The following is a 13909-nucleotide window of genomic DNA, read 5'->3' on the forward strand; positions in this document are numbered from 1 at the left end:
TTCCTGACAGATTTCTCATAGAGCATGATAGATAACACCAATGGTTTTTAAAGCTAAGCATTTGGAAGAATAGACCTGTCATTAACTGAAGTGGGGAAGATGGATTGCCAGAGAGCAAGTCTGTAGGGAAGATTAGGAGCTCAGTCTTGGATACGGCTCCTTTGAGATACTGTTAGACATCCTAACTGAGATATCAAGCAGGCAATTAGATACAAAAATTCAAGGGAGAGTTCTGGACTAGAGCTAGGAGTCATTAACAGATAGATGGTCTTTAAATCCCTGGGACAGGATGAGATCACTCGTGGAGTGAGCATAGGTAGAAAATACACGTTAAGAACTGAGTAGTAGTGAACGCCAATATTTAGGACTTAGAGAGATAAGGGTGAACCAGCAAAAGAGCCTGAGAAGAAACAGCTTGAGGACTTTGAGAGAGACCAGGCAAAGGAAGTGTTCTGGAGACTAAGGGATCAAGGTATCTCAGGAGGAGGGAGCCATCCACTGTGACAAATGCTGTTGAAGGGTTAGGAAAGATGAGGACCAGGAATAGACTCTTGGATTCAGCATCATGGATGTCACAAGGGACCTTGAAGAAAGCAGTTTAGGGGGAGTGAGGGAGGCAAAATGCTGACTGGAGTTGGCACAAGAGATACAAGGAGCTCTGATGGGGGCCTGTGCTGTGGATGAGCCACAGGAGCAGAGAGGGGAGGGCAGAATCAGGAGATGTTAAAGAGGGTCTGATGATTGAATGGATATGGGGAATTCAGGAGAGCAAAGCTCTAGGAAGACATCCAGCTTTCTGGCTTGGGTCGCTGGTTGGATGGTGGGGCTGTACTGAGACTGCAAACGTGGGAAGACATGCAAGTTTTCATGGGGAAATGAGGAGTTCAGTATGGGCGTGCTGAGTTTGGGATGTCTTGAGACTTCTGGTTCATGTGTATGGGACCAACTGGGTAGTCAATCTTCAGGAGAAAGATCTGGGCTGACAGATGCCAATTTAGGAGATTAAAGAAGAGATTCAGAAAGACATCAGGTAAAGGAAGATCAGGACTGAAAATTGGTTCTGTGGTTAATGATGACAATATTTTCCACTTATCAGCCCATTTTATCAGTTCTGTGTTACATTAGACCCTTATACACTGTGATGGTTAATTTCAGGCATCAACTTGGCTGGGTTGAGGGATGCCCAGATAGCTGGTAAAACATTATTTCTGTATGTCCTCGGGGGTGTTTCTGGAAGAGATTAGCACTGGAATCGGTAGACTGAGTTAGGAAGATCCTCCACACCTGTGTGAACATCATTTAATCCACTGAGAGCCCAATAGAACAAAAAGGTGGACTAAAGGGGAATTCACTCTCTCTTCTGCAGCTGAGACTTCTACCTTCCTCTTCCCTCAGACATTAGAGCTCCAGGTTCTCGGGCCTTCAGACTCAGGACTTAAACCTGCACCTCCTGCAGATTCGCAGGCCTCTAGTCTTCGACTGAGAGTTATACTGTCAGCTTCCCTGGTTCTCCAGCTTGCAGTGGCACAGCATGGGGCTTCTTGGCTTTCATAATCACGTGAGCCAATTCTCATCACAAATCCCCTCTTATATATCTGCATCCGCATATTCTATTGGCTCCATTTCTCTGACTAATGCATATCCCCTACCTCATTTGTTCTCACAGCCACCCTATGACACCAGACACCTCATTTTACCAGATGTGGGAGAGACATTCACAGGTGTTAAGTGACTTGCCGCAATTCACACCTGGATTAAATGGTAATCCAGCATGCAAAGTCCACACTCTTTCCATGGCCTAGGAGGGTAGCACGGACGTTGGACTGTGGAGTTACCAACCCAGACACCCAGAGTGTGCCAGGCCTAGTGCTGAGGGCCAGGGCAGAGGGCGCTGTGGAGCCGGGTACAGGCTCACAGCGGGAGCTCTCACAGCTATGACCCATCTGAATGTGCTTGTGGGTTCAGCCAAAGCCCATGGGTGTGGGCAGCCTGGAATCTGAGGCTGGTCAGCTGTGGTCCCTGTCTCCTGGCAGAAGATGTGCTTGGTTCGGGGTTGGCTTGCCCTGGTTTGGCCTGGGAAGATCCCCAGAGACAAGCTTCCCACAGCGGTCAGCTCCAAGTCGGCTGACCAGAAAGCACTACAGCCCACAGAGTGTCCCTGGAGACCAGGAGCAGAGCAGCCGCCTTCCCCAGTTCTCTGTTTTCTGCCTGCCCTGCCTGTGTTACTATCTCAGCCTGACCTGATAGTGACAGGGACTTGATCCTGCCCAGGGACTGTACATTTTCTCCCTTGAAGTGAGAGAGGCAGTGCCAGCTCCCAGCCACCACCATTGCCCTAGGACAAAGTGCCACCCTTGCTTGGTGGGAAGCCAGGCTTAGTGGACTGTCTTGCTACTGGTGGTCTTGCTCCAAGCAGGGCAGCCACTCTTGACTCCCTCCATTGTGCTAGGGTCTTACCATCCTCTGGGGCCTTCACATCAAAGTTCACCTCAGAACCTGTGAAGAGAGAATGGATTTATTCTGCAATATGAGGTTACACCCAAGGGAGGACTTAGTGACCACTGGGTCATTATCGTGTTCATCATTAAAAGTTCTAATTAATTGCACAGTGTGGGCTTGGTTTTTTTTTCAGAGTTGATCATTGTCCCTGGGCAGCCCCTCTCCCAGCCTCCCTCCTGTCTCTGCCCCAACCTCCTCAGGCTCCAGGGACTTCTGTTTTTTTCAAGTCTGAGACAGATAGGCTTGTTCAAAATGCAAGTGGTAGAAAAGACATTTGCAAACAACAGGCAGAATCCAGAACTCAACAGACGGAAAGAATCTGAACTTAAGGAAAAAGGCATATATCTTAGATATGACACCAAAAACTCAAGCAACAACAACAAAGTGGATAAACAGAATAATTAAAACATTTGTGCTTCAAAGGATACTATCAAAGAGGTGAAAGGGCAACCCACAGAATGGGAGAAAATATTTGCAAATCATATATCTGATAAGGGACCTGTAGCCACAATACATAAGAAAAGCTACTACAACTCATTGATTAAAAAAAAAAAAGGCTGGACGTCGTGACTCATGTCTGTAATCCCAGTACTTTTGGGAGGCCAAGGCTATAGGATTGCTTGAGCCCAGGGGTTCTAGATGAGCCTGGACAACATAGGGAGATCCTTTCTCTACAAAAAAAATTTTTTTTAAAGTATCTGGACATAGTGATGGGCACCTGTGGTCTCAGCTACTTGGGAGGCTGAGGTGGGAGGATCACTTGAGCCTGGGAGGTCAAGGCAGCAGTGAGCCATGATCAGGCTATTGGATTCCACCCTGGGAGACAGAGGAAACCCTCTGTCAAAAACAAAGAAGGCCAGGCACGGTGGCTCATGCCTGTAATCCCACCACTTTGGGAGGCCAAGGCTTGAGCCCAGGAGTTTGAGACTAGTCTGGGCAACATGGTGAAACCCCATCTTTACCAAAAATACAAAAATTAGCCAATTTCATACTCAGTCTCAAAATAAATAAATAAATAAATAAATATTAAATTTAAAAAATTAAAACAAATGAAAACAAATCAAATAACCCAATTTTTAAAATGGGAAAATAAACATTTCTTTAAAGAAGACACACAAATGGCCAATAGGTGCATGAGAAAATGCTCAATATTGTTAGTCATTTGGGAAATGCAAATCAAAACCTCAGTGAGATCCCACTTCATACCCACTAAGATAGGCAAAGATGTGGAGAAATTGGAACCCTCAAACATGGATGGTAGAAATGTAAAATGGTGCAGCCACTATAGAAAACAGTTTGGGGCTGGGAGCAGAGGCTCACGCCTGTAATCCCAGCACTTTGGGAGGCCAAGGAAGGCAGATCGCTTGAGGTCAGGAATTCGAGACCAGTCTGGCCAACATGGTGAAACCCCATTTCCACTAAAAAATACAAAAAATAGCCAGATGTGCTGGCAGGCGCCTGTAATCCCAGCTATTCAGGAGCCTGAGGCAAGAGAATCACTTGAACCCTGGAGGTGGAGACTAGAGTGAGTTGAGATTGTGCCACTGCACTTCACCCTGGGTGACATAGGGAGACTCTGTCTCAAAAAAAAAAAAAAAATTTTTTTTAATTTTAAAAAAGAAAATACTTTGGTGGCTCCTCAACGAGTTAAACATAGAATTACCACATGACTCAGCAATCCCACTTCCAAGTCTATAACCCAAAGGATTGAAAACAAACAGATACTTAAATAGTTGTACACAAATGCTCATAGAAGCACTACTCACAATAGACAAAAAGTGGAAACAACCCAGATATCCATCAATGGATGAATGGATACAAAAAATGTGAACATTATTCAGCCATTACAAAAAGTAAAGTACTGATGCATGCTACAACCTAAATAAACCTTGAAAACGTTATGGTAAGTGAAAACGGCCATACTTAAAAGGTCAAATTTTGTATGATTCTATTTATATGAATGTCCAGAGTAGGCAAATCTGTAGACACAGAAAGCAGTTTGTTGGATGCCAGGGGCTGGGGAGGGTGGAGGGAGAATGGCAAGTGACCACTAGAGAGTATGGGGTTTCATTTTGGGGTAATGAAAATGTCCTGGAATTTGATAGTGGTAATGGTTGCACAACTCTGTGAATACACTAGAAAACACTAAATGATGTCTTTTAAAAAGGTGAGTGATATGTTATGTGAATCATATCTCAATTGAACAAAAGAAGGCTGTGGGCCGGGCGTGGTGGCTCATGCCTGTAATCCCAGCACTTTGGGAGGCCGAGGCAGGCGGATAACCTGAGGTCAGGAGCTCAAGACCAGTCTGGCCAACATGGTGAAACCCCGTCTCTACTAAAAAATACAAAAATTAGCCTGGAGTGGTAGTGTGCACCTGTAATCCCAGCTACTCAGGAGGCTGAGGCAGGAGAATCGCTTGAACCAGGAGGCGGAGGTTGCAGCCACTGCACTGCAGTCCAGTTGACAGAGCAAGACTCTGTTTCAAAAAAAAAAAAAAGGAAGGCTGTAAACTCCCTGGTCAATTGTGAGAACTTGTTCTGCAACGCCCCCTATGGGGGATCACAGACTCTGTTGTGAAGGACAGGACAGCCAGGGACCTGGAACAGGAGCCCTGGCAAAGTAGCTTGAGAAAAAGGGAAGATTTGTCAAATAGATGCAGAAATATCTGATGGTACCTGACGGCAGCCAGGGCAGGACTTTCAAGGCAGTGAAGACACAAAGGGAGAAGCTGACCGGAGCCCAGGCAGCCCCTCTCCCAGCCTCCCTCCTGTCTCTGCCCCAACCTCCTCAGGCTCCAGGGACTTCTGTTTTTCTCTGTTATGTAAGAATCCTCATGACCAGTCTGAAGGTTCTGTCTACTTACCTCACCAGTGCAGCCCTGGAAACACTGGACCCTGGAACTCTATGTTCCAACTCTAGGAGATAGTGGACCTGCCTGGCTTCTGGATTAATTCTCTCTGGTCAAACGTCCACTCAAAGTCCAATCAGCTGGACCTCAGAAGAGGCTGGAAATGGGCTGCTCCTCTTGGATCCTAAGGATGGTTTGTGTCACTAAGCAGGAGACAGACAGGGCTGAAGAACACAGAAACCAGCAACTCAAATATGCTGCTTCTCTTGTCTCTGTTTCCCTCCCTGTCAGCTCTGTCCCCACACTGCACACTGGCAGCAGCTCCAGACCTGCACGCCCTGGAGAAGGAAGGATTGGGATTCTTCCACTTCCAACCCAACGAATCCAAGGGAAGAACTCTGCCTAATCCAGCTTGTCCTGAGGTCAACGGAGCCCCAGGGGAAGGGTGACAATACTGCAAGGGCCTCCTCTATAGGCGTGTGCATGGGGTGGAACAGTTCCCAAGAAGGGGAGGGGAAGGCACAACTACAGTCATCTTCTACAAGGTCTATAAAAGCTGGGGAGAGGGGGTGAGGAAAGCGTAGGACCACCAGTCTGTCTGATCAACATGTGAGGCCTTCTTGGATTAAGACAGGATTTCCGGAGTGTTTCCATGATAGGAACGTTACTATTTGCCATCAAATTGCAGGATTGCTAGAACATGGGATTTGAAATTCCCTCAATGGATTCTGAAAATCGGGGAAGGTGAAGGGAAGACCTCATCAATAAGACACCGTAATACACACGCCTGTTAGAAAGCTACCGTGTGCTCGGTACTTCCCACTCCCTGAGCATCTCCTCAAATGAGTTCCTTTCACTGTTTTTCAGATAAGGGAGACTGAGGCTCTGAAAGGCATACTTATCTGAGCAGAGCAGGATCCCTGGAGGGCTCGGACTCCAGCCCAGACCCCTTCTATCATGGTGTACTGCCCCACCCTTTGCAGACCTCTTAGGTGGTGGGGGATCAGGCCTGGGACTAGGTGGGGGGACTGGATGTGTGTGGCCAGATGGGAGCAGCCTAGACCCCAGGAACTAAAGCTGCAGGGCACATGGCCTTCCCTAGGCACTGCAGAGCTCCTGTGGGAACTGATGGGGTGGGAGGAGGCAGTGTTTGTATGTGTGGGAGATCATATCCTTCCAACAAACACATGCGTGAGGGGCCTGAGGCTCCTCCCTGTGACTAAAGCCATTTGTTTCTAAGCAGTAAACTGTGACTGACCAGGAAACCGACCAATGCTTCCAGGGAAGATGCTCATTGGATGCCCTCCAGCTTCAAGATGTCTTCCTCAAGGGCCTCCCCAGCTCCACACTCCGGATGTTGGGGCCCTTCTGTGACCACCATCTTTGAGGTGACAGGCCTGGGAGTGGTCAGTTTGTTCCAGAGAAGTCTTTGGAAAATGCAATCACTGTTTACACATTCCTGTTGGACTCAGATTTAGGACAGATGAAACAGATGTGTCCTGGATATCCCGGAGGGGAGGGCTGGGCCCATGGGAGAAGACACAGGAAGGAATGTTGCGATTCAATATGAAGACAGACTTCCAGGGGTTATAGACGTCTCTAGAACGAATGTGGGTTACTCTGGAGGAGTGAGCTCCCCTTGGTCTGAGGTATACAAGCTGAGATTGAATGTCACCTTGGAGGACAGATGAGGAAGGAATCACAGCAACACAAGTGAATTAAACTATGAGACTCTCAAAGTCCTCTCCCAGGCAGGGCCCAGTGGCTCACACCTATAATCCCAGCACTTTGGGAGGCAAAGGCCAGAGGATGGCTTGAGCTCAGGAGTTCGACAACAGCTGGGCAGCATAGAAAATTTTAAATTTTCTACAAAATAATTAAAAATTAGCCGAGTGTGGTGGTGTGTGTCTGTAGTCCCGGCTACTCAGGAGGCTGAGGTAGGAAGATCTCTTGAGCGAGGGAAGTTGAGGCTGCTGTGAGCTATGATCATGTCACTGCACACCAGCCTGGGCAACAGAGCAAGACCCCATCTCCAAAAAATAAAAGAAAAAGAAAATAAAGTCCTCTTCCCCTGAGTTTTCAGGTTTCTATACTCTTCCTCTTGCAAGCTTTATTTCCACTCCACTATCACCTTTTGGTTTAGGGAAACAAATTATGTGATGAACATGGCTTCCGGCTTCTCAGCTTCCTACCCTCCCAGCTTTCAGGAACTGCTGCCATGCAGTTCTGGGTGGGGAGGGGTGGGAGGCTGGTCCCGCCCCCAGCACTAGAGGAGGCCCTGGTTTGTCTCAATCAATCAGCACAGCCACATCTCTTGCCACAGTGGCTGCTGGCGGGGGGCAGTACCTGAAGACCAAGGCAGTCTGGAGAGAGTATTCGCTGGGACACAGGTTTTGGCTCCAGTGAAGGCATGGAGCTCAGCAGGGTGAAGCAGAGCAAGGCCCAGGACTTGTGTGTTATGATGGTGGGAGGGAGCGTCCCCTGTCTTTGGCCAGACTGAGGAAGCACACGCCCTGGTGCGACAGATGTGCTCGTGCCCTTGCTCATATTCTCCTATCTCATATTACCAGCTTTTGCTTTTTATTTTATTTTATTGTTTTTGAAACGGAGTCTCGCTCTGTCGCCCAGGCTGGAGTGCAGTGGCGCAATCTCGGCTCACTGCAGGCTCAGCTCTCCGGGTTCACGCCATTCTCCTGCCTCAGCCTCCCGAGTATCTGGGACTACAGGCACCTGCCACCTCACCCGGCTAATTTTTTGTATTTTTAGTAGAGATGGGGTTTCACCGTGTTAGCCAGGATGGTCTCAATCTCCTGACCTTGTGATCTGCCTGCCTTGGCCTCCCAAAGTGCTGGGATTACAGGCATGAGCCACTGCGCCCGGCCTTTTTTTTTTTCTTTTTTGAGACAGGGTCTCTATCACCCAGGCTGGAGTGCAGTGGTGTGATGATGGCTCACTGCAGCCACGACCTCCCAGGCTCAGGTTATCCTCTCACTTCAGCCGCTTGAGTAGCTGATTACAGGTGTGCACCACCATGCCTGGCTAATTTTTGTATTTTTTTTGTGGAGATGGGATTTTGCCATGCTGCCCAGGCTGATCTCGAACTCCTGAGCTCAAGTGACCCTCCAACCTCAGCCTCCCAAAGTGCTGGGACTGCAAGGATGAGCCACGGCACCTGGCCTGGCTTTTGCTTTTTTTTTTTTCCACTGGCTGCTGGAGCCCACTCTACCTGCTCCAAGGCAGGCCCAAAGTGCCATGCATACTTAGTAGGACAGCTCTGACACGTGGTTTTATATTGGTTCCTGAAATTCCTCAGTAAGATTGTACTCTAGTTTTCCAGAGGTAATTTTTCAGATAGCCCTTTATGGGCTGTTTTCCTTCCCTGTATTGGTTTCTCATGTTCCTACTGGTGTTTCTGAGATCATTTTCCAAATAAACTCCTTATCCTCATATCCTTGTCTCAGGATCTGGGGAGACTCTAATGTGAGACACATGAACTGGTGCTGACGGCTGCCCTAAGCTGTAATAGGAGCCAGCCTCAGGATGGGATCAGGACCACGGAAGAAGGCAGAGCTGAAAGAACATGAAAAGTGGCTCCTTGGGACATCAAGAAACTCTTGGGCCCACCCTTCCTTGAAGTCTGCCTGTGCTCTAGCTATTTCATTATTGTGAACAATGAATTTCCTTTCTAGTTAAGCCAGCTTGAGTTGCGTTGAGTTTTCTATTACTTGGAAACAAAAGCATTGTAAGTGATACAATTCATAACACGGAGTGGCCTAACCATAGCCTTGCAGCCTGGTGTAGTGAACAGTAAATGTTTGATGATAAGACAAGCAGAGGCCAGGCATGGTGGCTCACACCTGTAATAGACCAGCACTTTGGGAGGCCGAGATGGGAGGATTGCTTGAGCCCAAGTGTTTGAGACCAGCCTGGGCAACATGGCGAAACCCCAGGTCTACAGAACATGCAAAAATTAGCTGGGCTTGGTGGCGCATGCCTGTAGTCCCAGCTACTAGGGAGGCTGAGGTGGGAGGAGCCATTGAGCCCAGGAGGTCGAGGCTGCAACGAGCTGTGATTGTACCATTGCACTCCAGCCTGGGCAACAGAGTGAGACCCTATCTCAAGAAAACAAACAAACAAAAAAACAGAGAAGGAGTGACAGCTGGCTGAAGAAGGCACAGTCAGGCAGGAGGGACACAGTTCAACTCTCAGTTCTGCCACTTAGCATTTAAGTGATTTGACACATTACTTCTGTCTTATTTATAAAACAGGGGCAATGTTTCCAGCCTTTCAGGGTTATTGTGAAGATTTTGAAAATCACTTTTGAAAAGTAGCTAGCATGTAACGAGTGTTCAATAAATGGTAGCTCTTCTTGATAATAGAAAAAGGAAAAGAAGGAGGAAAGAGGGAAAGGAGCAGTAACAGGAAGATTTCATCTGTGCCCTTGACGATTTTTTTTTGTTTTTTAAGACAGAGTCTCACTCTGTCGCCCAGGCTGGAGTGCAGTGGCAGGATCTCGGCTCGCTGCAACATCCATCTCCCGGGTTCAAGTGATTCTCCTGCCTCAGCCTCCTGAGTAGCTGGGATTACAGGCGCGTACCACCACACCAGGCTAATTTTTGTATTTTTAGTATAGACGGGATTTCACCATGTTGGTCAGAATGGTTTCCAACTCCTGACCTTTGTGATCCACCCGCCTCGGCCTCTCAACGTGCTGGCATTATAGGCGTGAGCCACTGTGCCCAGCCCCTTGACAATCTACTTAGCTAACAGAAGTTTTAGAGTTGGAGAAAGGAGTAGTCAGGTCTGACTGGAAGGAGGGTCTGTCTTGGACTGTGAGGGAGGTAGGATTAGTGGCTAACATCTATTGAACGCTTTTCAAGCACCAGGCACTGTTCTGAAGCTTTTTCACTTATAATTCTTTTACTCTTCCTAAAGACTCTTTGAGGCACATACTACTATTACCAATCATTTATCCCTTTACACAGAAGGAAACTGAGGCACAGAGAAGTTAAGTAACTTGCCCAAGGTCTCACAGAAAGTATATGGCAGAGTCAGATGAGAACCCAGGTGGTCCAGCTGCAGATCCCACACTCCTGACAGCTGCTGACTCTTTGGAACCCGAGACAAGGCTAATGTCACAGATGCTGGATGACATGAATTATAGGATAAGACATTTGGGTTCTGTCCTGTAGGTGGTAAAAGTTTACTGGTGCAGGTCTGGGGACAGCGAGAACATTGCATAATCGCCGGGTAGTTGGTTACATAACTATGGAGTCATCCTTGGAACCAGGTTTTTAACCCCATTGTTCCCGTGGGAACAAATCTTCCAATGTATTTTTCAAAGAGGAAACCAGAGAGTTGCAAGGCTGCTGTTGACCCCGGGGAGAGGCGAGGCAACAATGTAGGAGGAAGACCGAAGGTTGAAATAAACACTGAGAGAAACTTCCGAGGGGCTGTAAGACCCTAAACCGTGCCCTGGTGAGGCACTGGGAATCATCCTTCCCCAAAGAAGGGATTTTCACTCATCTGAAGGTGGTTTAGGGGCTGACAAAATACCATGAGGCCCTTCAAAAATGAACTGCAGGAAAGGAGAAGAAATTACAGCCCTTCCAATTTCAAGTCACACAGCCTTCTTGTCTACCCCCCAAAACCTAAAAAAATTGCAGCAAAGATATTTATTTTTTATTTTTTCCAATCTCTTGAGTTATTCATAGGGGAGACATACAGAGACAGACTTTTACAATATAAGGAAGCAAGTATTACATCAGAGACCACCACTGGGTCCTGCTGCTACAAGAGCTCACAGGAAGGATGTCAAGGTCTCAGTAGGCCGTCAGGGTCAGGCAAAGCCTTGCGGAGAGACACCCAGCTATGTGTGGGGGTGAACCAAGTACAGAAGAGAGGCAGGACGTTCCAGACTAAAGCATGGAACAACTAGGGAACTACAAGCAGTGCCACCAGACCGGGGCAGTGAATGCAGCAGAGGCCAGCTCCAAGGTCCAGATCATGAAGTAGTTTTAAGAGACTAAGTGGTTAGGCCAGGTACGGTGTCTCATGCCTGACATCCCAGCACTCTGGGAGGCCAAGGCAGGTGGATCACTTGAAGCCAGGAGTTCAAGACCAGCCTTGCCAACATGGTGAAACCCTGTCTCTACTACAAAATAAAAAAATAGCAGGGTGTGGTGGTGCGTGCCTGTAATCCCCGCTACTTGGGAGACTGAGGCATGAGAATTGCTTGAACCTAGGAGGCAGAGGTTGCAGTGAGCCAAGATCGCAGCACTGCACTTCAGCCTGGGCAACAGAGTGAGACTCTTTAAAAAAAAAAAAAGAGAGAGAGAGAGAGAGACTAAAGGGTTAGAAATAATTTTGAAGACAATAATTAAAGGACTTTAAATAGAAAAAAAAATCCAGCTAGTAGAAGATATTGGGGCATGTCTTATTTTAAGAAGAAGTCATAAATGAATAAATTTAATTCAATCCTAAATTTAAAAGGGGAAAAAAAGAAGACATTAACAAGAGTTCTGGGGCCAGATGTGGTGGCTCAGCCCTGTAATCCCAGCACTCTGGAGGGGTCAAGGTGGGGGGATCACTGGGAGTTAGGAGTTTGAGACCAGCCTGTGGCAACGTAGTGAGAACTCATCTCTAAAAAAACTTTAAAAATTAGCCGTCTGTGGTGGTGCATTCCTGTAGTCCCAGCTACTTGGGAGGCTGAGGCAGGTGGGTTGCTTGAGCCTGGAAGGTTGAGGATATAGTGAGCTATGATTACACCACTGCACTCCAGCCTGGGCAACAGAGTGAGATCCTATTTTTAAAAAACAATAAGTAAATTAATTAATTAGAGTTCAGTTTATGAAAAAGAAATAACTCTTTTCTTGGCAATTTTAAATTATACTGTAGTATCATAAAGGTATGAATTTTCAAGTCTGAACTTAATTCCTTCATATATCTCATAAACTAAACCTCTTAATAGATTTTCAAAAACAGATATACTTTTGAGGTTTCTTTTATAATAATCATGATTTTATTTTGAAGCTAGCTCCTGATGTGTTGTAACAACCAAATAAATGCATCACAAAGCACTATCACTTTTACTGCTGTCACCATAGCAATGAGACATAGAGGTTCAATCTTCATAGCATGGCCTTCGAAGCCAAGCAGATATTGAAAAGCTACCATATAAATACATAGCAGTTCTCAGAAATAAAAAGATCCATAAGCGAGCCAGAAATTTTGAGGACTTTTTCAGAAGCCCCAATCAGAAGGGGTGTGATCAGAAGAGGGAAGGAGTGTCATAGGAGGCAGGTGGTACAGCCAGGGCAAGCCATCTCTACTCAGCTAAAGTTCAGGCAGGGCACTCGGCTGCAGGCAGCACCTAGAGTGTCCTTAGGATATAGGCTGTAAGCGAAGGCGCTGAGTGGATGAAACCACCCAGGGAGAAGGTGCCTAGGAGAGTGAACAGAGAGAAAAGTTAAAGGCCGAGGCTGTGAGGGGTGGGCAGAGGGAGAGGATTCCATTTAATGATGAGTCATTTCTTTATGGACTCTGTCTAACCCTAACCATTATCACCTCTGTTGTTTCCTCCAGAAAGTCTGCTGCGAGGCACTATTTGTTAGGGAAATGAGGGTGGAGGTGACAAACAGGGACTGGAGAAGTATTTAGTTTCAAGTGTATTCTTGGGGTTCCTGTCAACTTTGCCCCTTTTCCCCGTCCCTCCATCAGTGTCTTTTCTCCAGGCTGAGCCATATCCAGACACCACCATACTCTGGGGCCTCCATTTCAGAATGCTGAGCCAATTCCTCTCCCTTCTCAATAGGTTAGGGCCTTCAAAGCCCTAAGGGCAGAGGGTTGGAACCTAGCTTTACTGGGACAGGTGCAGGGAGAGAGATTCGGAGTCACAGCTGCTGTGACTTTACTGATGCTGGCTCTACCAACCTCAACCTGAGGGAGCTCAAGTCTGAACCTCTAAGAAAGGAAAGGGGGATACCTCCGGTTGAAATTGGTGGATTGAGCACTGGCATTAGCTTTTACTCCATCCCACTAAAATGACAGAAAAAGGGACAAGAAAAGGTATAAACCCACACAATAGTGAGACTAGAAAAGGGAGTTATGCAACATAAGTTTTCAGCCTGGAACGATGACAAAAGAGTGTAACTGACTCAGTAGACCAAAGAAAGCTGAATCATAACTGGGCAGGTGAAAAGCCATGGAGCAAGTTCATTTATATTGCAGAACCTCCAAAAAGCTCGAGAACAGGCAGTATCCCTTTCCTCTGGAAGTGGGCTGAAGATGGTAGATCCAAAAAAAATAAAATCATTGATCAAAAGTCTGTTTTATTACCCAACTGATTTGCAAACATATGCCCTCACAAAAACCTGCATGCAAATGTTTACAGCTGCTTTATTCCTAATCACTCCAAACTAGATACATCCAAGACGTCCTTGAATAGGTAAATGGATAAACTGTGGCATACTCATACAATCGAATATTATTCATTGTCAAAAATAAATGAGCTATCAAGTTTGAAAACACATGAGTGAATCTTGAATGTGTATTGCTAAG

The 13909-nt window shown here is 46.8% G+C and overlaps 1 long non-coding RNA gene across 1 annotated transcript; it reads right to left on the bottom strand.

Annotated features, from left to right (window-relative positions):
• Positions 1-1165: 1165 nt before the first annotated feature.
• On the bottom strand, positions 1166-5307 carry LOC131382947 (uncharacterized). The gene is made up of 3 exons (XR_009212576.1): positions 5178-5307; positions 2458-2496; positions 1166-1284 (listed from the first exon to the last, which is right to left on the bottom strand). It is a non-coding gene; the product is annotated as an uncharacterized LOC131382947 (long non-coding RNA).
• Positions 5308-13909: the final 8602 nt, after the last annotated feature.

The sequence above is a fragment of the Hylobates moloch genome, unplaced genomic scaffold (assembly GCF_009828535.3).
Source record: "Hylobates moloch isolate HMO894 unplaced genomic scaffold, HMol_V3 SCAFFOLD_3, whole genome shotgun sequence".
NCBI lineage: Eukaryota > Metazoa > Chordata > Mammalia > Primates > Hylobatidae > Hylobates > Hylobates moloch.